This window comes from Varanus komodoensis, unplaced genomic scaffold (genome assembly GCF_004798865.1).
Source record: "Varanus komodoensis strain SLA01 unplaced genomic scaffold, ASM479886v1 scaffold5, whole genome shotgun sequence".
Lineage (NCBI taxonomy): Eukaryota > Metazoa > Chordata > Lepidosauria > Squamata > Varanidae > Varanus > Varanus komodoensis.
In genome coordinates, this window is record NW_025336087.1 from 45,824,886 (window position 1) to 45,849,704 (window position 24,819).

Genomic DNA, 24,819 nt, shown 5'->3' on the forward strand with positions numbered 1-24,819 from the left:
TTCCACACCGCATAGGGATCTGGCTGCCAACTGGCTAACAATAGCCAATCTTTGATGCTGACATTATGGCCATCATATTGCTGGGCTAGTAGCCCCTGAGCCTTAACAACAAAGGTGGGGAGCTTCTGGCTTGCTGGGATTCCCTAAGAAGTCTTGTCCCTTCCTCTGGCCTTACCCTTTTCCCCAGCTGCTGATTATTTTGTGGTTATCTGGATTTTGTGCAGCTTTTCTAAAATACAGAAATGCCTCTCCCAAGACTTAGTTACTTGTAGAGAGAGTTTTACGCAAAATAGCCTGGCATGATTTTTTCCGTATTTTGTCCCAAGCCTGTTCTGCCTTCACTCTCCCTCACTTAACAAGCCCATGGTGAACTTTTCCAAAGTCAAATTGAGCCCTCAGGCTGAAAGGGGCTCCCCAGGCCTGTTTAACTTGCAATACTTTCTAGTAAGAGTCTTGATTCATCCTTAAGCATCAACCAGTGGCAACTATGTACTTTTGTTCTTTTGGTGAGCCCTCTTGCAAGCTGCCACTGTCAAATAACTCTCTAAATGCATTTTGATGGGGACTCGTCACATGTTCATCTGATGATCCATTAAGCAATGGCTGATCAACTAATGTGCATGGATGTGTGAATTGACCCAAACAGAGGAGCAATTGTAACCATAACCATGGTAGAAAATATTACACAGTCTGGAAGAGGCATTTCTAAATGACTGAAGAGGAAAGGGGAAATGAGAAGAAAGTCTAGCAAAGATGATGTTGCATCGATCCAAGTAAGTCGTGGGAGTGGATGTCAACTCCATTAGCAAATCTTGCTCTAGATTTCTGAGCAAGATTCCTGTGCTCTAGAAGCCGTTCCCTATCTCAGGCTTCTTGACATGGAAAGAGTGGATTCACCTTACTGCTACAAAACAGATATTACTAAACCTCTCTGAGCATATTCAGGGCACTCCAAAGCATAGACACATGTACAATCCTGAAAAGTTTAGGTATTTTGTAATGACTGATGACTCCAGCACCATGAGGTAGGAAGCAACCCTCAGTTGCCTATGCAAGTTATTTACATTATGGTATTCTTTTGGAATTCACCCATTCTACCAAGAAGCGATAGTAAAGATTCCTGAAGATATGATCCTGTGCACATTGCTACCTGTAAGCAGGTTCCACTGAAGACACCTAGAGGGGGGAATGAAGTAACTTACTTATGAGTAAGCCTGAATAGAACTATACTGTAGTCCACTCTCAATGCTACATTTAAAAAGGTAACCAATTTTTACCTTTCAGTCACTGAGTGTGCGTGTGCATGCATATGCATGGGCACATACGTGTATTTGCATGTGTGTAAAATCCCAGTAAACAGTAATACGCATTTCTCTGTGCTTCACTCTTTACATGGAAATACATGTCTGTCTTTTAATAAAGCCCCAATAATGGCCCTGCTTTAAAGGACAAGGGCTAATCACTTTCTGCTTAGCATTCCAGCCACATGACAGTGGAGAGAGAATAAATCAGTGAAAACAGCAAGATGCAGCGTGACTAATTTTCATGTAAAAAGGGGTGATTGCCTTTAAAAAGAGGGGAAAAAACACCATTGTGATGTGTGTTTTTTAAGCCACTAAAGCCCCAAACATCCTCATCTCCTGGTTTATGAATTATTAATTTTTTAAAAAGCGAGAAAGGAGGCCCCCTCCTTAAAAAAAATTGAGAGAGAAGCAGCAGCCCTCATCTGCTAAGCCACCACAGACTGAAGAGCCTCACACTGATTCCTGATTTACATAGTCCCAGTTGGAAGCTAATGAAGACTGCTGAGCCACCTTTCAACACGCGGCTAAACCTTCATGTATTTAAAAGCAGGGAATGTGTGCTTGTTGCTGGCAAATTATTCATCTAAGATCTGAAGTTTCTGACACCGCCTGCGTCAGATAAACTGTCACCCAAATTGCAAACTAATTAGTGATTCAAACATTTTCGAGCTGATTGATGACAGAATAATTTACACTTGTTTCTCAGTTTCCAGCTGGCACAGGCTGCTGACTGGAGCCCTAATTAGCGCGAGTACATCAGTCATGTTCTGCCAAGGCAGCGCGTACAATTAAAAGGCAGTTTAAATGGAATATCACATTAAAAAGGCTGGTAGATGCAAATGTGAGGAAACAGCACTTTAGGAAGAAATGACAACAGAACCCCATAAACCAAAACAGAATAGAAGAGGATTTTAAAAAAGGGGGAAAAAACCAAGACGGAACTTTTTCTTTACAAAGATTATTTAACTAAACAAAACAAGCAGAGAGGCCAAATGTGCATGCTAAATGCTTCTTAATCTGAGCAGCTTTGGAAATTATGATCTCAGGAAAAGTTTTCAAGAGCAGGCACCGTTATGAGCTTACCTTTTTGTCCCAGAAAAACTACTTTCCTTGTCTTCACCCTTTGCCTCCAGATCCCCACCCCAACTGCATTTCTTAATCTATACTTTCAGATGAAGAAAGTTGGCACATAGTGAGCTTTCTGGAAACGAGTTTATGACTTACAAAGATTGCTTGCAAGACACAGTTCTAAATAATCCAGCACCTTGGTTTTAGCAATGTTTATCTTAATCTTCAAAGAGAAGGTCCTAGAGGGAGTTCTGTTTAGATCTAAAGCTCAGACTCAAAAAAGAATTAACTGTTTTAGGGCACAATCTTATGCATGTTTAGGAGAAACTAGTTGGAAAGTTGGAGAGGGCTGGGAGCTGTGGGCCTTTTTTTCTGTTTTAAACATGCATAGGATTGTGGTATTAAAGTGTACATGGTTTTAGCAAGCATAGTCTACCTTGATCACCAATACCAGTGTTGGGAAATTGAGTCGAGTGACTTGCTCCCAAGTCCAACTTGAGTCACTTCTGCAACTTGACTGAGTTGCTTTTTGGCATGAGGGAGGCAGTGGGAGGGCAGTTGTTATACAGGTAGTCCCTGGGTTAGATCCTTATCAATGTGTGGACTGCCATAAATCCTATATGAATCTGTCCAAGTAAAAGCCGTGAATATCTCTAGAAACTAAGTTACGTGTTGGCAACACATCATCCATGGGATCATAGTTCCCTAGAGATATTCACTGTTTTTTGTAGAGATTCCCTAGAGATGTTCACTGCCCTTCATTTTGCAGCATCGACTTGAGTGTACCCAAGGCAGTGTTTCGGGGCACGTGTGGGGCCTCTTGGATGAAGAAGAACCACAGCAAAACAATTTCTGGGAAAGGCAGAAGTGGAGGTGCTCAGATTACTTCTTCCTACTCTGTTGTTGTTCTTTTAAACTTGAAATCCTGTTCATACATATTGTGATGAATAAATCCTGTTTACCCTAATCTGTGAGGTAAGATTGAGCCTAGGTTAACCAATGATGATGGAGATGGACGTGGTGCTGCAGAATCAGGGTTTGATTGTGCTGCTGGAGGGGGTGGTGGGGTTGGCCCTGGAGTCCCTTTCTTGAAGTAGGCCTCAAGGGGTGTTCATACACCCATTTTCTTTTTCTTATCATAAATTACCTTGTTGCAACTGAGGGCCCAGTTACAATGGCAAATGCTGAAGGAGAACTAGATCAGTATTAACATGCCCATACTGCAGAAGGGGAAATGATGCTGAACTGACAGCAGGGCAAATGAGAGGGGTGGGGAAGGGAGAGAGATTTGATCCCCTCCAAAATGGCAAACAGGCCTGCAAATATTACCCAATGAGAGAGAGAGAGGGAGAGAGAGAGATTTTATTATTCTTATGGTTTATTGTAAATTAGCAGAGCAACAAAGAAATATATTCAGAAAATGAACAAACAAAAAGAACAAACAACATCAAGTACTTTAAAGTGTTCAAAATGCTTCATATTCATGAACTTGTTATAATCTATGCAAGAATGATTGTAAACTAGCTTAACTCTATAAGCCACTGAATTGAAAGCATGTTTTAAATTGTTTTAAGGACTATTTATTTTATTTGTTTATTATAATACTGTATACCTACCCAATGCATACAGAATCTTTCTCTCTTTAGTACCTGTAGTTACTTTATTATTACCATATTGTTATCATTATTACAAAGCATTATAGTGTTTAAGATGTTTTAATGAATATGAAAGTGTTTCTTAAGTGTTTTATATGCATAGAAAGGTACTATATAGACAAACATTTGGCTTACTCATGTGATCCGACTTGCATACAAACTCAACTTAAGGACCTTCTCAGGAACGGAACTTGTCCGTAACCCGGGGGTGTATAGCGGGAAGTCTTCAGCTCTGATGTGCTTGGTTCTCCTCGGCAGGAAGCACAACAGCACTTCCGCCTGCTGCCTTTGCGCTATTCCTGCACATTTCCAGGGAGAATAACAGCGCCAGGCTGGGGGCCATTTGTGCTGAGAAAATTGTTTTTCTAAATTGCAGTCTTGATAAATTCAAGTAACAGTACAGCTTTGATTCAGCAAATCATGGTTTAAGTAAAGGATTACAGTGCATCACTGAGAGATGTCTGAGAGATGCCAGATGGGAACATCAAGGTAGGGGTTACAACTCTCCCACCTCCCCACAAGCCACACCACCACCTCCCTTTTTTCTGCTAAAGTTGGATCTTCAGACTTGAGAAAAGACTTGAGATTCAACTCAGAAATTTCTTGCAATGACTTCAGCCTCAACTTGGACTTGAAAGTAAAGACTTGACACTTGATTCTAGACTTGGAGTAAAGGACTTGAACACATCACAGCTGAAGAAACCTTCAGACAAAGTGCAACTAATCTGAACAAAACAATGCTATGATGTCAGAAATGTAATGGTGTGCAACCCTTCGGTATCCTATACGTTATAATCCAGTGGTTCACTTATATACTAATTAAGAAATAACAAAAGAGTCAATGAAGTAGGGAGGCTACAGCACTGCATACAAATGCAAGGAGACCAGGTTCAAATTTCCATGCAATTATGAAGTTCTTGAAGAGTTGCATACATTGGAAAAATACTAACATTACATCCTTTGAAAGAAATCCAGATGTGTAGAAGTCCATGGTTCCTGACCCTTTGGGCCAAGAGACATTATATGAATCTGCATCCAGTAGCTACACTTTCTAATTTAAGTCCAGGGCTTTTAAGATCTGGATCAGGCCATCTGTATCTACACTGGAGGAAAAAATGAAACTTGGGTAGGGCTAGGAAAAACACAGCTGCCAGACACAGATTTCAGTAATTTCTATTTTGGTTCCAATAGATAATTATTATTTGTACTATTTCTATTTTCTTAATTTAAAAAAGATCTTTAGGCAGATTCCATTACTTATGGTCAAAAGAGAATGTTACAATTTGTGAGGCAGAGATGAGAGATGCTAGACCCATTGAATGTACCTCTTACAGAACTGTTACCGATCCAGAAGGCCTGGTCTGCTTAGAATCTAGTCAACCCCAGAGGTATTAGAATGGATGCTTACACACAGCGCCACTGAATTCAAGAGGACCACTTCTCCTGCCACATTGTGTTCATGAGGTAGCTTTCTGAAGGACACCACCACTGTATCCATGTACCCAAATCATCATCATCCAGCACCTAGAATAAAAATGTCTGAACCCAGTGTGCAAACCCACAGGAGCCATCTGAAAATCAGGTTCTCAGAGGGTCCCATTGGCACAATGTGGTATGGACTGAAAGGAACCAAATTGTACTTGAGCATTCAGGGAGACTCTTTTGGGAGATACACATTGATGAGAAACCATCTTGTTTCACTTTTAGAGGTGTGACCAAGGATGATCCCACAGAAATGGAGTATATAGGATTTCTCTCAAATGGCTAAAAGGTGATGCAAAATAAAGCCCACAGATGCAATGCCTGGTCAAACGAATAATGCTGATATAGAAAGTTTTATATGAACCCACCCAAAGAATCATGTTGTCCACAACTGCAACTGGAGCTCAGAGAGGGAAAAAAGAAGCATGCTGAAGATGAGGAAGAGAGGACACTGAGCTGCGGATTTAGCCAATTCCAACATCTCAGCCTCTTTCCCCATCCCTGACACTAAATCTATATGGTCAAAACTAGCCATCTAGAGCACCACCACCATGCTGCTTTCTGGCATAGGATGCATGTGAGCCTCCAAGCCTGGAGGTTTACCTACACTGAGGGCACATGGCATGGGACTGCACCCTAAGAAAATTATTGGCGGAGTTTCACTTGACACCAATCTATGAAACAGTATTCATTTGCTTGGAAGAGCTACTTTTAAGAGATCCTTTCCTGGCATATTATACAATGTGATCCCTCAATGAGAAATCTACAGCAACTGGACTCACTTGTCACATACACTTCTAAGATTATAGTCTGATACATATTTATTGGAACTGAGTAGATATGTATAGGATTGGTCAGTAAACTAGTGAGAACAGAGATCAGTGAACTACAGAACAGAACTATACTCAGGTTTGGTTTTGTTTTTTAAATGGGGACACAATAAGTATTCTGAATAAAAAATGCTACCAATTTATCAACGGAAAAACAGGGCAGTGAAAAAGACTACTCATGTTTGGAGGCAGTCTGGAATACTTTTTGTATACTGAAGGATGGCAGCTAAAAATACAGAAATGTAAAGTACAAATGGTATACAGACCAGAAAAGGTTGTGTTCAGACAATACAACAAGCCATGGTAGCTTCTATCATTGTTTGTCTCTCCTGTTGTCTGAACCTAGCCATGGTATTTCATGGTGGTCTTTAGAAATCGTAAGAAACAATGGCCTGCTGTAAAGTTTTTCCATGCCATAGTGGTTTGTTATGTTGTATGAACCCAGGATCATAGTTTCCATAGACCTGGTATGCTACTACCACAGAGTTCTGTGGAAAGAGTGGCAACTGCAGGAGCTGCTCAGCCATTTAGCTTGTATGTGTGGACCTGTAAGTGGCAGGCCGCACTGGAAATAGGGAGGATGGAAACCATGATTACACAGAAACCATTTTATCATCTGTTAAAATGATAAAAACCATGAGCCATGGTAACCATGCAGGTTTGCTTGTCATGTTGTGTGAACACAGCCAAAGAGTTAACAATTGCTGATAATCAGTCTCTCAGATAGATGGAACAAAGAGAAGGCATGCCTTCTGAGGAAGCTGACTTTATTATGCACTTCACAATATCTGATTTGCCTGTCTTAAGGTCCAAACTGAAGGAATTCCAAACAGCTATAGTAAATGACAAGAGTGTTCAAATGAAACAACAGTGCACTTTTGCAGATATAGTCATATAAAATAAAGGACATTCAGAGATGATCTGTGCAACCATAAAGGAGAACTGAGTATACTTGATGACCTCTTTAAAAAACATGGCATCATAGCACCACAATGCATAAAACTTGAAATACGGAAGACCACAGATAATCCCTGTGAATTAATGTGTAAAAACAAGCTGTTTATTGGCCAGGGTTGGGGTTACGGTGTATGGCATATATGTGGAAAGGACCATTTCAGACATTTCAAGACAAGGCCTTTTAAGCCACGACTTCTGCTCCAGATTCTTTGCAGGATTGAGATAAAATCTCTATATACAGGGTTTTTAATTTCCTACTTTTTGGTACATCCTACTACCTAACCTCTAGGTGGCACCGTGGCATAATGCAACACAGCAAAATGATGCCACTACACAGGTGGATAATGGTGCCTTGTTTCACATTTCAAAAGAGGCTGCATTTCCCCCACTCCCTCAAAAGTCAGAGAGTGTTTGGAAAACACAAGAAAAAAAGCTGGAGAAGCAGGATATTCTTTGAAGACTGCTGTGAATGAGATGTGTGGACACAAAATAAATGCTTCATCTAGAAAAGCCCTTAGAACAAGATGTCAACACTTCCAAATAAATAAAATAAATCCAGGAGGAGGAATGCAATTTCACAAAAGTGCAGCAGTCTTGGCAGAAGCTAAGAATGGACATATCTGAATTTAACTATTAGGACAATCTTCTTCCAATTAATTGGTATGCAAAATCTGTGGGGATGGAATTATAAAATTGGAAAGCTGGTTTAAATGAGCTTTTATGTATCCCTTACAGCCTAATGACTCCATTGAGTTAAATCAATGGTTCTTAAGGAGCAGCAAACTGAAGGATGCCTTTTTCACCAAAAAGAAATGTGCTGGGATGTCTGTTGGGATGTTAAATTGTGAATTCCTACCTTATGCTCAACCTACCTCTTTGTATGTAAATGCAAATACTACAAAAGCCAGAAGCCTCCAGTAACCTCTTACAAAAAGGAAAGTCTTGTTTTGTTTTGTTTTTGAGATGTACATCTAAAATGTCTCCCCACTCAGAAAAGTGGAGTGCATGTGCTTAACAACATGAATACCATGACTGATATAAAATATCTTTGTGAAAAATCAAGCAGTGATCAAACAGCCAGAGAATACCCACCATTAAAAACAGAACTTCGGGGAGCCTTTAGTGGGGGAGGAGGGAGGGAGGGAGGGAGAGAGAGAGAGAGAGAGAGAGAGAGAGAGAGAGAGAGAGAGAACTTCCCAAATCCAGTGGACTGCAAGAAAAGACCAGAACTGCATTAAAATGTCCTTCATGATATTATGCATTCTCAAACACATTGCACTTCTGTATCAGAAAGAAATTGCATGGCCATTTTGTGATCAATTAAAGTGGAGGCACAATTTCTCAGAAAACATTTCTGAGATTTTATTTTTTTTTTTCAACTCTGAGAAAGGCTACTTTGGCTGCTTGGATGGAGGGGTGGATGGATGACTTTATTTCAGTCATAGACCAGTAAAATACAACACAAGAATATTAAAACAAATCAGGAGAGAAAAATGCATTAAAATATGACACCAATAAAGGTAAGTCATTAAGATACCTAAAAAAATACAATAAAAACAGTAGATACAGCAAATCTTTAAAGTTTTAAATTAAATTATTATAATTCACTGATACCCTAGTCTCAATTTATGTGGGTCTATGGCAGCTGCACAAAAGCTTGGCCACTTTGCAGAAATTTTTCAACATATCCTCTACATTTTTGTGAGGAGTACGATCTCTCTCTCTCTCTCTCTCTCTCTCTCTCTCTCTCTCTCTCTCACACACACACACACACACACACACACACACACACCCTGTACCACACACACGTGATACCAAAGAATTACACTAGAACTGGAGCATTGTGAAGAATGCAAAATGGTGAACACATTTTTTGCCATAACCACCACTTGTAGCACCAGCAAACACAACAAAAGCATTGGAGGGAGAAACAAAGACACTGTGCCACAGTTGCTGCACAGTTGAGACCCACCCCCAAGAAACTACTAGAGAAGTTATCCTTTCCCTGGAAAGCACTGGTGAAAATGCCTTCTCATTTTATTTGGGTATGAATGGGCTAGTCTGAACTGACACTTTGGTGGGGGTGGGGGTGATGCACAGCTTTAGGGTCACCTTTTGGGAGGTAAACATTTCACAAAAACTCAAAAGCATCTTGCTGCCAGAGCCTGATACCTAGTCTTGTTTAACAGGGTCTGTATTGTATTACTGAAGCATTTACATCTTGCTTAGCTCTCAGCCAGCACACAGGTGTGTGCCTCCAGGGGCACAATTTGATTTGTCACTTCAATAATGTGGAATGATGATTGCTCTAATCTCATATCTGTATTTACACTTGAACTCTAAAAATCTCATCTCATTGCCTTTCCTATCAGTTCCTACCGGCAATGCAATGGAGCAGAGGACAAAAGAAACACTTCCCAGTCTGTGCCAAATAGGTGTTAAAACTACAATGCCAGGCCCTTCTTGTAATGTACACTGCATATTTGATGACACGAGTTCATCTTACTCCAATGTGACCTCTGTTGGGGGAGGTTTTCATGAATATAAACTGCCTTGGGGTTCAAACCTTGTCTGCTAAGGTGTTTTTGAGATTATCTATAGAACATGACAGATGAGCCCTTGACTCTTACAACACTCAAGCTCAGAACAAAGAGGACTCACTATGCTAAACACAAATAGAATGCAAAGCGGAAGATGTGCTAAAGCACTCCAATTTGCCTCTGAGAGTGGGGAAGGCTGAAAGCTCCCGTTATTTGCACTCTCGCAAAATGACATACGAGTCTCTGAAACACAAAGTAGGTTAGGTGGTAACTGTCTTTTTTAAAGAATTCATTTAATAATTTATACCAGCAAATATACACCAATACGTACAATTTCAGCATACATTTCCAGACTCTGATCTCCGGACTGCAAAAGCAGGCTGGTGTCAGGGTTTAACCTCTTGTTACAAGGAGTGACTGAGTCGCTTCAGGAGACACTTGTGAGGCTCAGAACACCTACTAGCCTTGGTGCACCAGAGTCAAAAAGTTGAGAGATTCTGGATCAACCGGGACAGGGGTGGTGTTTGCCACCCCCACCAGACCCCCACCAGCACCACTGGAGCTTAGCTGCAATCTTACAGTAGGTGGAGGGTACATAGATTTCCCCAGAAAAGAAAAATATATACCGTGAAGAACCATTCCTGTTGTAATGCAAGTTATTTTGGTCTTGAACCAGCAGGGAAGTCCCATTTAGCTTTAAGCAGGAGCATCAGCCCCACCAACTCCTGATGGAGATTAAAACTTCTGGAACTACTTCTGTTGACTTTGGATAAACTGTTCTTTTCCGATGCTTGCAAAAAGATCTCTGGGAAAATCTTGTTGGTGTTTTTATCCAGTTTGGGAACATGATGTGATTCTTTCCCTTTTTCATGCAGTCTTGGATCTCTGCTGTCAAAGTTCAACTAGCTAACACTACGCATTATCAGATCATTATTCTTTGTCAGCTGATGTGTGTGGGGGGGGAGGGGGGAGGAAACCAGATCACACAATTTAGGAAAAAAAGGCTACATAAAGAATTTGTTGGGCCTAATAAATTGAGCATTATGTTTTGTCCCACTGCTTGTGTGTTTCTGTGTGCAGGTATATGGGGGAGGGGGGTAAGAGGGAGGAATGTAGGACACTTTTTGCTTGGATTTTTTTTACTTCCTTTGGAGGTGGGGCTACAGGCCTCTCATAAAGTGCCTGTACCTCAGAATTTACCCCAAATTGGAGAATCATTTGCCCTTATGTAAGCCAAGGGTGCAAAAGGTGAGGCCTGTAGGCCATATGTAGGCCACCACATGATTTCTGGGGTTTGCAGGATCCTACAGGTACATCTGCTACATGGAAATATCATGTTTTGTATATGTTAAGAAAATTAAAATTAAATTAAAAATAATTTTAAAAATCATGGTGCCACTGCTTGGGATTTTCCTTGTTAGTGCTGGGATCCATTCCTTACCGAGAATCTTCTCAGACAAAATTTTCTTATCTAGAATCTTCTCAGACAAAATTTTCTTGCCCTGTTAATTGCAAAGATCAACTGATTGTATCTGTGGAAAGTACTGCTACCTATGTGATTCTTGTAAGGAAAGCATTTTGCCTGGTCTGCACGTTCATGTTCCTTACCTGTTGATGCCTTTAAAAAGGTAAATAAACTGCCAGAGATGGAGCCATCATACAGTGCCTTCCAATGGAGACAGTTCACACATTCAGCTGTCAATGAAGCCCAGGAACAGACCACCCACATGGCATGAAGAAGGTCTCAGGCTTAGTCCTCAGCATCTCCAGAAAGAGCTGAGAAACACCCACTGAAATCCTGAAAAGCAGCTGCCAGGCAGTGTCAACAAAACTGATGGACCAATGGGCCAACTTGGTATGAGGGAACTTAAGAGTTGAGAAAATTTTGTTCTTCATATGAAAACCTCTGAGAGGCTTTCAGCCATGGTTTTCTTTACAAATTATAGGCAAGCAACTCAAAGGCTGGAATAAGTTGTATGAGAGTTTTCCAACTTGGAGATTTTTTATTTTATTTTTACCTACCAAAATTTCACAATTGTTCCTGGATTAAGTGATATGCAGCTCTCTCTTTCCCCTGCTGGATAGAGAAATCTGTTGTGTAGGGTGACATGGGGACTTAGGAATAACAGAAGGGAGTGAACAGGGGAAGGTGCTCTGTATTTCTATAAAATACAAGCCTGGGAAGACAACCTCTAGCTCTTGATTGTGGTAGGAATTCCATTTCATTACTGGTATCTATAGGAATTGGAGGTCATTTTATAACAATATATATTGGAAGAATATTAGAATATTGTTTTACATCAATGGAGCAATTATGTATATCCAGGGTTTCAGGTTGAATGCATGTACATTTCCTTCTAATTCATAAATCAAACATATCATCTATCTAATATGGCATTGTAGGCACTTGGTTAGACTTCCACTCTTGTAAGATTCCACATTAAGGGTGTAATCCTATTCATGCTTAGATAGGAAAACGAAGTCCTGTTACTTCCAGAGTTACCCACACTGGCTAGGGAATTTTTTTCTGTCTGAATATGCATAGGATTACACCCTTCATCACTAAATCAGCTCTAGGATCCATTTTCTATCACAAAATGGGAAGGTTACCTAAGATGAAATGGTTGAATAAAGCAGGTTAACAGTTGATACTAATCCACCTTTTCACTGCATGCTAGAAAACACTGAAATTTGAGAATAAGCAAAAATAGATGCATAAGATGGATGTGTGGAGCACTGCATCTTATCTTTTGTTCATTTTCTTCTAAGAAAGGTGAAGGATGGTTTGTTTTGCTCCTTTTGGTCCCAAGTGGCTGATCAGCCTTTTTGGCTCCTGACATACCCACAAAAAATAACAGCTCAGTAAAGACAGGAATTTGGAATTCCCAATGGTAGCTAAAACATCTAATGTGCAATGTAAATATAGCAGGTGTTAGGCAGTTTGTCTTTATAACGTAACAGTTGTGTGCAGCCTCACTTCACTAGTGGGAAACCTACAGAAGCTCAATGGCTCAGAAATGTAACATTTCTAACTTACTCCAAAGAAAGACAAATGTTAACATCCTTTGTCCTGCTATGGACCATCTTCACTCACTCTTTAAACATTCCCTTTAGATTAGCATTACTTAGTCAGTTAAAGAGGTGTTCTGTCACTTTTTGAAACCAATACTGAAAAAGAACTAGCAAGATATGCCCAGAAACACTTTCATTCACGTTGTCTCACAAAGGATCAATATTGTTGTAATGACAACAAATACTATCTGGGGAAAGCATAACACAAAGGTGTAATATTGAGTCTGTATTGCCAGTCCCAACCTTTCAATATATGAGTATTTTCCATTAAAGAAGGGCACATAAAAACACATAACTGGGCTTAGTCAATGTGTCGGCTTAGTCATTTCAGTCCCACTGATGTCAGCAATGTGTTCAAAGCATCACTACATCTGGATCCAACCCTGTGGACTAGCCATAAAGACATAGACCTGGATCCCAGTTTTCCTCCACTAAACAGAAAAGAATTCAAGTTCACCTCATTCTTCTCTCTGCAACTCACCACACCCTTCCCAGATCTATTCCTGACTGTTTATAACCCTTGGGGCAGTATTCTGGTCTACATTACCACACATGTAAAAAAATGTTGTGCTAGCAAAACTGAGCTTCAGCACAGCACCAATAGCATTTGGGGGTGCAGTGGGTTCTCCAAGAAAACATTGCATCAGCAAAAGCTATCAGTGTTGCACTAGAGGTTTTTACCCCAGTGTAACATAACTTCCATTATGGTAGCATTGAACAAGATACTGGTTTTCGTATTGCAAGGATTATGGTGTTGAGGAATGCAAATGAGGCCACAATTGGCATGCATTGTCCCAGTTAGTAGAACTTTGGAGCAAATTAGGAACTCTGCATTCCTGCATAATGCAGTCATTTTTGTCAGAAAACATTCCATATATATTTCTTGTAGTGTAGGGGTTATTTTCCATGGTGTGTTTTAACAAGTGTGCTGTCTTTGTGAATGCCAAATCAGTGTGGATGAAGCAGACTAGTGAGCCTTTCCTATCCAATCATTGTCAAGATCAAGGAGCAGGATAGCTGGGTAGTAAATATCCATAAAACTGAACCCGTGCATGTAATTCTGGCACCCACACACAGTTGTGTGAGGCTGCACTATGGCAAGAAGTGGCCTCTATTATATTACAGATAAGCACGGATGAAGGCCATGGGGCTTCTCATTCCTCTACCTTCACCTTGGCGATTGGGCAGTGAAATAAATAAATACCACCACCTCCACCACTCTCGTATGTATTTTTGTGAATACACATATACTACAAAAAGACTGCAACTCACAAGGAAATGGGCCACATAAACTATCACAAATTTGGCCAAAGCAGTGGGCTGCTGTTGGAGGCTACAGAAAAGGCTGGGGCTACATGCACTCAGCAGGCAACATGCTGTTCCGTCCATTTTCTAATTTAGAACTTTCACCCATTTGGGGAAACCAAAAGTATAACATAAAATTATTAAATAAATAGTCAATTCTTAGTTAATGACCACAGCAGGGAGGCCCCTATGTTGTTATTGTAATAGCATCCCTGTGCAGGTGTTTGTTGGTAGGGCTGAAGTGTGTAGGACAATGTGGAAGCTGACCTGAGCCACACCTCAAAGGTCAGAACAAAAGACTAGTTTAGCATCCCATTTCACACTATGGTGGCCAGCAAGCTTTCCTTAATGATGCCTCCAAGCAGCTGGTATCCAGATAGACACATAGTGCTTCTGATCCTGAAACAGCTCAACTGATGGATCTCTTCCAAAGGTGAAGTTCTTAGAGGTGTGATCCATTTCTGCAGTTTAATAGGTTCTATCTGTCTTTTTTTCTGGGTCTGTGGGGGTGGGGGGGTTCCCTCATTTTTCCTTAGCATTACTTTTTGTGAAAATAAGAAGCTCTGCTGGATCAGACCGAAGGCCTACCTGGCACATTATCCTGTTTTCCACAGCGGTGAATCAAATGGCTGTAAGGAGACTGCAAACATAACGTCAGGGCAACAACCCTCCCCCTCCAGTATTCAAAGGTAGGAATGGGAAAACAAGCAAATTTTACACTTACCACTATTCTCTGACCTTCACTTTGAAGCTTGTTTTAGTTCACTGCTCTTTTGGCTTGTTCAAATGGGGAAAGTGTGCATATCTTGGTGCTTTTTCATTAAGTGCACACTTTCAACCCATTGCCTAAAACATGAAAATGTCTTTAAAAAAATCATTTCAAAGTAAACATTCTAAATGCATCCACACACACATTTAAATGCAACCATAAATACAAGAATTTGCAGATATTTCTAAAAATAAAAAGCACCCTGCTTGCTTTCAAGATTGCAAAGAGAAGTGAAACTAATTTTTTGTACATCCTTAGAGGTACTCTGCCTCTGATCCCAGAGGTAATATCCTTTCATTATTTGTTGCCAGTAGCCAGTAGCCTTAGTGTCCCTAAAGTTGTCTAACCTCCACTGAAAACCATCTGTCCTGGTAGATCTGGCATTCTAATCATTTGCAGCTGTCCCTGGGTGCCCCTGCAACACAAGTGCTATGTGTACCACGCTTCAGTTTATTTTTCTGCTAAGGTTTTCTGCAACAGATCTAAACAGCCCACATTCTTCAAAACACGTACAAACACACACCATTAAATCATATTTCAGCCAGATGAGAGACACTTTACTGACAGATAATAATCCATCTGTCAGAAGAAATGCGTGGTGTTTTTATATGCAAAATTACATGACGGGTGTTAAGGTTATGCTTTTCTGTGATGCTGAAGAACTGGATGTGTGCAAAGCCAAGTCATTGGTGTTTTGTTTTCTTTTCTTTTAAAAAGCCTTTTCAATTTTCAACCAGCATGACCTTTAAACTGTGTTTTGCCAAGCTCAGCCCTGTGCTGCCAACCTCCGTGACTGTTTTGTTTCAAAGTAAGTGGTTTTCTCAGTGTTTGGTACTAAACACTCTCTCCTTCCCTCTGGTTCACTAAACAAACAGAAACAAATAAAAACACATCATAATTAAAACAAGATGATAGTGTGTATTACCTTTGCAGCTCAATTGGCTCCAGTGCTTGGCACCATTTAATTTTCCCATTAGCTGATGTCTCATTTTCGGCTTTAAAAAAAAGATTATTAACCATTCACTCTTAACTGGGCATATTAAGGCTTGTAATGATGTGTAGGGCTAATAGGTGACTAGTATGTGTCCTGTGAAGGAATGAAAAAACCTGTCCATTAGAATTTACACTGCCGCATTGAATGTCAGCCTAGAGGGGGGGGAAATATTAAGGGTCATTTAAGTAGTAATTGACCAGCCCCTTGTACTAAAACAAGATAAAAAAGAGAAGATGAAGGATTGGTCAAATATTCCTGAATATGAATAGGACAGGCCAGTGCAAAGTGAGGCAAAATGCCCTATGTAGCAATACCTCAGGACATGTAAAAGGAAGCAATCACTGAATACATCAATTTTACTGCCCAGAGAGGGCAAGGATGCACCAAAACCATGTGCATTCATATACTGTTAGCCTGCCCGGCCTACTCTGCTCTATGGTATGCAACTTTTTAACACAAAATTCATATATGCCATAGATCATACAGAATTAACCAAAGTAAAGTGCAGCAAAGAGAAGAAATTAGCTGGATGAATATTCTCTTCATATTTACTATTTCAGAACCCTTCAAATAACGGTTCAGCTATCCAAGTAAGTGATCTTTGCCCTGTTCTGGATGTGGCTGCACTCCCTCTAAGGGACAAGGTGCATAGTTTTATGTTGTTGTATTTTATTTTAAGCTTCTATAGACTGTCCATCTACCGGCGTCTCAGAACAGTTTAGTTTGGGAGTGCTCCTCAACCCAGAGTTATCCTTGGAGTTTCAGGTGACTGCTGTGGTGAGGAGCTCTTTCCTCCAGCTTTGACTGATTCAACTATGCCCTTACTTGGATGAGCAGAGTCTAGCGATGGTGACCCATGTTCTGGTAACCTCCCGATTGGACTAATGTAACACTGTCTTTGTGGGGCTGCCCTTGAAGATGGACCAGATACTTCAGTTGGTTCAGAACAGGATGTCAACAGGGACCGGCAGATACGCACATATAACACTGATCTTTTACCATCTACACTGGCTCCCAATTGAAGTCTGGGCCCAATTTAAGGTGTTGATGATGACTTATAAAGTCCCAAAAGGTTTAGGACCTGGATATCTAACTATCCAGCGTCTACTTTCATATATTCCCACCCCGCTCCCCGCAAGATCTGGACCAGAGGTCCTTCCTCAGGAGCCCTACTTGAAGATCAGGAAAGTGGCTACCTGGAGATGGGCCTTCTCAGCAGTTATGAAACATGCTTCCCAGAGAGGTACACCTGGTGCCAACATGCTATTCATTTCAGCGCCAGGCCAAAACCTTTGTATTTTCCCAATATTTTAAGTTTTGATGTTGTTTTAAAGATGAGTTTTATTGTTGCTAATTGATGTTTCACGCTGTGCTTTTACTGTATTACCCTTGGAGACTTTCAGTGGAAAACAGGATATAGAAGCTTTTAATAAATAAATAAATAAATAAATAAATAAATAAGCAAGCACGCACGCACGCACGCACGCACGCACGCACGCACCATTCTTCACCCATCCCACACAGCTGCCTGTACATCCTGATCCAAACAATTCTCATGTGGGGAATTACTCTAATGGGCTTTAATTGAATGGACCCCATTTTGCAATGCAACGCACATTTTATCAAATGTAATGTTTGATAAAAATGTGGAAATAAAATTCATCCCAGCACTAGTTTTCCACTTTAACAGGTTTTGGCTTTTGTTATATGGCTTGTGTGCCATTAAGTCATCTCCAACTTACGGCAATGCTATGAATGAGAGCTCTCCAAAATGTCCTTTTCCTTGACAGTCCTGTACAGCTACTATAACCTCACAGCTGTGACTTCCTTTATGGAACTTCATGTTTGGATCCATCCAAACTCTTATGGCTCTGTCTCATATTTGGATTTTCTCTTCTTCTGCCACCGAATCTTATCTTCTCACAATGTGCCTGGTGTGCGACATTTTTGTTCATTTTTGCTTGCAGGCCAAGTTCTGGCTTGATTTGATTTAGGACCCACTTGTTTGTCTTTCCTCTGGTCCAGGGTATTCGCAAAACTCTCCTCCAGGACACACTTTTTTTCTGCCAACTTTCTTCACTGCCCAGCTTTTACACTTTTATGACTTTTACCCACATTCTGTTTGTCCTGTCCTTGACAGCCTTGCTCAGCTCTTGTGGATGTGGCTTACTTTATGGAGTCAATGCATCTCATAATTGTCCTTCCTCTTCTTCTACTGTCTTTGACATTCCTTGGCATCTTTGTCTTCTCCACTGAGTTTTCCCTCTTATGAAACACCTGGGATAAGACAGCTTTAGTTTTGTCATTTTTGCTTCTTTGGAAAGTTCTGGCTTGATTTGATCTAGCACTCCCTCGTTCATCTTTCTGTTGGTCCATGTACCTGCAAAGCTCTCCTCCAGCACCATGTGTTGAAGCGATCAATTAGCATGTGGTATAGTCCTCCTATAATTCCACTTCAGACTGCAGATGGAAATGTTAAAACATTCCCATCTTCTAACTTGCAAATAAAGAAGCATAAAGCAGCTTTAACCTAGTAAAGCAAGTCAGAAGGCCAGTTTGTACATCCCTTGCTACCACCTGCAGTCACTATGATCAAGGCCTTGCAGTCAATAACTTCATCACTAGCACATCAAGTTAGCATGATGCTACCACAGGGCTTGGCCACAGTTCCCTCTATGGGAAACCAGTTCATGATGGTGGATCGGGTTTTAGCAGATTCTAGGCCTGAGGCTTGACTTAAATGTACAAGAGAGAACAGCTTTTGGTCATAGAAATCCATTCTACTCTTCCTAGTATTTGTACAAAATGACTCAAGGTTTGATAGCATGTTCCATATATCTCTTCCTGTAGTCTGCATGGGGAAGAATGTGTGTGACCAGAACACAATCCACCATCATTTATGCCAATTTTGGTTATAACCAATAATGTTCCTCTATAACCATGACAACTAGAAGCTCATGTGTTTGGGCAATGTTACTCATTCCATTCAAGAATTCATTCCATTCTTCATGCGAAGAAGTTGGTACCACATGTAGGTCATGAGCCACCACTTCAAGATCAATGGTCTAGGTCAGTCATCTCCACTGTGGTGTCTTCCAGACACGTTTGGACTAACACCTCGAATTCCTAGTCAATGGCCCTGCTGGATAGAAATTCTGGGAACTGAGGTCCAAATGCATCTGAAGGCCACCAGGTTGGGGAAAGCTGGTCTAGGTCAAGAGTGGGCAACTTATGGTCCTCCTGATAGTTTGGTCTAAAGCTCCCACCAGCCCTAGCCAGCATGGTCAATGGTGAGGGAAGTTAAAGGCAACACCCATTTGCAGGTCCACAAGTTGAACACACCTCCTTTGAGAATATGACATGCATACTTGACTGACCACCCAAAATAAACTCGGTTGCTGTTTCAAATACATCATACTGTCTTCTGACTTTGCAGGGCTGATGATTTTCAACCCTTTCTGAGACTTCACAAGGCTTTGGATCACACTAAGTAAATGTGGATGCATTCTGCAAGGAGCTCAATACACTCTAAATACGACTGAGGCAGATGAAAAATGGAAGCCAATGTCACTCAGCATTTGAGAAAAATGACATACTATTAACACAGTGAGGAAGGAGGGAGCCTTTGGCTACTGCTCTGCTTGTCATTCTGACTTGAAAGGACATAATGAACACACTGAGTACTTCCCTTATCAAGATGCTGAATGACATCTGCTGAACGCAATTTCCAGAATCACAATCTGCAACTGTCTTTCCCAGTATCTGCTACGATTGGGCAATTATGCTTCCAGCCCCTTGCATTCTACTTGGGGTTCTTCTGTATTGTTGGCTATGGCAGCCAGCTGCGACAAAGTCATGATAAGGTAAGGCAAGAATATAAAACTCGAGCATTTATCAGGTAACTTTGGTAATGCTATTAAAAAGCCAAAAATCTTCACTCAGGTGGCTCACTTCAAACAAATATCATAGAACCACAATGGATTCAACTCTTCCAATTCCCAATGAATTGCCCACCCAAATAATGGAGCAGAACTTTTATTTCTCTGTATACTGAACTGAATCGCAGGCACAGTTCATATTCTTTGTATTGTGGTTCTTTTCACTGACACCTAAATAAATAAGAGAAGTAAAATATATATCTCCACCAAGACCCGGTCTTGTTAATTTTGTCATCCTGGTCACTACTTAAAGCTGACTTTCAGGGGCTCTGTGTATTTGCAGGTCGGGTTCACCAAACATTCATTGTTCAATACTGTGACAGCTGGTAGCAAGTATACATCCTCTCCTCTTGTTTGGTTTTCTGATGGAACCTGTCAAGTATTGCTTGACTGTAACTGAATTTGTCACTCTCTCAGCAAGGTTATATCTCTTCTTAGCATCAAACCAAAACAATAAAAGAAAAAAACGATACAGATTCCTTGGTTGTGATTATAAGAATGCAAACATGCGGGCTTTAGCCAATTGCCGACAAGTAAAGAGATGAAAAGGATTCAGTGCTGAATGATGATTTGCACGAGCTTTTCTCAAAGTGAAACACATCTTCCAGAAAACAGGAGGCAAACAATATGTCCTCTAAAACAGGATAGAGATCAAGTTTGTGCTTTAGCAACAGGAAACTTTCTTGTTGTTTTTAAGTGGCCAGACTCTCTCATGTATTTTGGCCAACCCAGAAAAGAGGAAAAAATACCTAAGAGTAGAATACTAGGGCAAAATGTGTAGGAAGCCTGATCGGAGAATTGTGCTAATTTCCATCTCCAAAGCCTTTAGCTATCACTAAACTAACCCTTCCACCGGGATTGCCCCACTTAGTCCCAACTTATGATTCTCCACTGCACATATGCAGAGGCTGTGGAGGAGGAGTAAGACCCAGACCCCTGGGCCTCTTGAAGCTGCCAAACAGACACAAAATTGGCTGTGATGCTAGAGAGGTAACCCTTGCCCTGGCATCCTCCTGAAGCAGCCCACCCAAAAGGGGCACCCCCTTGGCATTTTCACCCTGCTTTGCGTAGGCAGTTGTCGCCTGCTGGACATCCCTCCAGGTGAGACATTTTCAACCAAGCAGGCAGGCCTTGGAAGAGTTTCTCTTCTCTTCTTGGTACTGGAGCTTCTGGTACTTCTGTCAGGCACAGCCCCAAGTGAAAGATATTAGGAGGGTGAGTACCCGGAGGAGGGTTTTCTCTGAGGTGGCGCCCTGCCTACGGCATGCGCTCCCCAGAGAGGTCTGCCTGGCGCTGTCGTTATTTGTTTTTTTGCGCCAGGTTAAGACCTTTTTATTTCAGCAATATTTTAGTAAGTTTTAATATTGTCTCCTATATGTTTTTTAACTGCAGCCAGTTTGGGTTGGTAATTTATTTATGTTATATTTTATGTTATTTCATTTATGTAAGCCGTCCTGAGGCTTTCAAGACAGGACAGCATATAAATACCTTAAATAAATAAAAAAAATAAAAAGTGCCCAAGAATGCCAGGTCCTAACTCCAGATCTGGCAAGATGCAAAGTACATCACCAGCTATTATTACATTTCATTTCTATCCCACCTTTTCCCTCTTGCAAGAAATTCAAGGCAGCTCACAGTTCTCTTCCACTCTATTTTATGCTCACAACAATGCTGTGAGGTGGGTTCAGTTGAGAGTGAGTGCCTGAGTCACTTAGTGAACTTCATGGCAAACTAAGAACTAGAGGCCAGATTTCCTGCTTCCCTAGTCCAATACTCTATCAATCATGGCACAGTGAGTCTGTCTTTTTTCTTTTTAAGTATTACATCTTTGCTGTTGTATCTCCTTCCTCCTCCTCCTCCTCCTCATCATCATCATCATCTTTTATATTCTTGCTTACTTTTTAAAAATACCTGGAATCTTCCCTGATTTCCAGATTCAGTTTGACACACTGTCCCCCACTTCCTGTCTTTTTCTCCTTTTGTAAACAGGGTTTTCAAATGGTCTTAATTATATATTGCAATCCAGGCATGATGTAAAGTTATCTGTTTGCCCCAAATGGCACTGCCTAGGGATGGAACTCTTTATTTTGGAAAAAGTGTGCTTGCCAAAACAGCAAGAAAAGGAGATAAGGGGAGCTGAGCCCTTCCCAAACCTTCTCACTCTCCCTGCAAATAGCCTCCAAGGCCCATGTTTCTGTGGCTGTTTTATCTTCCAACGCTAAGAATATGGCTTGGGCAAAATAGTTTTTGAACTACCTGGGTACTATCTGAAGTGGAGAATTGATGGGCAAGGAAGTGTTATGCTTGCTGTTCCACCTGCCATGTCTTACCAGCAAGTATCTCTACTCCCACTACAAAGGAATCATGGGGTTGGAACCTTGGATTTCCCTCTGTGTTTCACCAGGCATCAGTTGTTCTCCCTATCACAAAACACAGGTAGGGTCAAAACAAAAGGAGGATATCCTCGTATAACTGAAAAACTGTAGAAGTTTCCATCATGCCAAGAGAAGAAGGTACCTGATTTTGCTTGCAAGCGAATAAAGTGTTCTGTGCACAGGAACCGTCCATATTGTGACACGATTCAAATGTTTGTTGTATATTTAATATAATTGCCCTCTCTCCATTGACTGGATACCATTTCCGTGTATATTATAAATCATAATTTAAAGTAACTTTCAAACTTTGCAGGTGCATTTCTATCATAAGAAGAAAATGTTTAATTCTTATTTACACTCAAATCTGTTGTGGTATAAAAAGTACTTATCTACTTTTAAGTCAGGAATGTGTAAAGACTGCTCGGCCTAAATGAAAATCAAACTTTCAGTGTGTTGGACAATTGCTACATATGAGAGTAGTGTTCAGCTTCTACTGCACAAAAGCAAAATGAAGCATATGACTGTTGTCATATGACTGAGCCATTCTCCTTTGGAGGTATTTTTTCATGGAGCAGCATTGGCTGCGGTTGTTGGCACTGTTTGTACTTCCAAACTGGCTGTCTCATCAAAGAACGATGGTATCTGGGAGGGCTCTCCAGTTCTGTTGCTCTGTGATTACTAGAGGCTAGTTTGCAATTGCATCTTAGGAGATACAAAACCTTCAGAAGGCTGAAATTGTTCTCTTTCCACCCATGTAGACAAGTTTTGCCCAGAACTTTTGTAGCTATCCAGGGCATGGACTCCAGCCCCAGTTTTGGCACAAGGGTGCCTCCCTTCAAACCAAGTTTTAGTTTGGGGACATTATTAAATCTGCTTTGCATGACTCTGGGTCTAGCAGGGAAGTGTTCAACACATGTTCATTCTACATCAGAGTGTTATCCACAGCCATGGTGAAAACAGTTCAGCCAATCAGCTGCTGGCATTCCATGGCTTACCGTTCTTGTGTAAGGCAATTGCCCAAGTAAGTATTATTTTATGTGCTCACTTTCTTCTCTTTTCTTTTGATGTCTGGACCAGTGGGGATCCTGTGCATGTGCTAATCTGTGGGTTTTCTGGCTGGTCAGAGAGCAGCTATTTCTAGCTTGGGCTTAGCTGTTTTGCTACCGTCTGGTGGTTAGGAAAGCAGAGTATGCAATAGGGCAGCTTCCTGTCTACTCTGTGTCAGCTTGATGCAGTGTGTCACCCTCCCCAAGTCCTGCTGTTGCCTGTGGGGAGGAAATGAGCCCAGCTGCTGATATTGGCCAATTCTGATGTTATCCAGCAGTGTTTCAATTCTGTGGCTCAACACACTCCCTCAGCTGATTGGAGAGATGCACTAGACCCTAGAAGCTTTCACAGAGCATGTAAGAAGGTAAACAGAGAAACCAGGCTGGGTTTGGGACACTGGGATGGGATTGTGTCTCTTTAGGAGATATCCTACATCCAGAGGGAGCTTTGTAGGTAGAACAGGGTTCATTTTCTGCAGATCCACAGAGGGGCCTGCTTGCATTTATCTGAAGCAAGACAGTATAAGCATAGGATTGCTCTTTACCTGTGGCAAGTAAATACAGATATATTCTGTGGGATTAATATTGGAGAGCATCTGGTTTCTCTTTAAGGCACTGGTGATATCTGAGGCTCTCCACTCAGGGCTTTCAGGCCTGGTGGGGAAATACAGATCACCTCTGAAGTTGGCTTACCTCACCCACTCAGAATTTCGTAGCCTTGGAAGGGCACAGCAAAAGATTTCTCAGCACCAGGATGGTGTGAAACTGAGGACTGGGAAGATTACACATACTGTCCCTCAGCAAACAAATGGCAGGCCCTAAAAGTGTACAATTTGAGGCTGATAGAGTTGTTAGTCAACATTAGGTTCACTCTTTGTAGATCTGCTGTTTCATAAAATATGACACAGATTTTTACCAAACATTTGGTGTCTGAACTCTGTATTCTCCTACTTTACCTTCACAAATTAAGTAAATAACAATGCTCCCTTTTTAGGATTAAAAATAATAAAAGCTAAATCAGTTAGACACAACCTAATTTCCAAGTGAATACCAAATAGGAAATAAATGAAAATAAATACTAGATGCATTTACCAGAAAAATAGGCATAAAATGCAGCTCTTACAACTAGTAAATAAAAAGCCCTGTCAGATGCTTGTTTACAAATAAAAATGTCCTATGACTCCCAGCACAGCCCAACAGGCTTAACTTGCATCCTGAAGTAAGTTTAGTTCTGAAAATTAAGTAAATCATATATGATTGCATTTATCTGTAATTTGAATCTTTTGTTTTCTTCCAAATGTAGGACTTTTGATCAGTTTCTCACCACTGCACAAAGCTAGGCAGTGATTTTGACCTCAGAGAAAGCTGAACAAGGAAACACATGAAGGAGAATTGGAGCCGTAACATTGTGATAGGGAAAAGGTAGGATACCTGCCCTGTTGATGAAGATGCATACAGCTGTCCAGAAATGCATGCAATAAAAA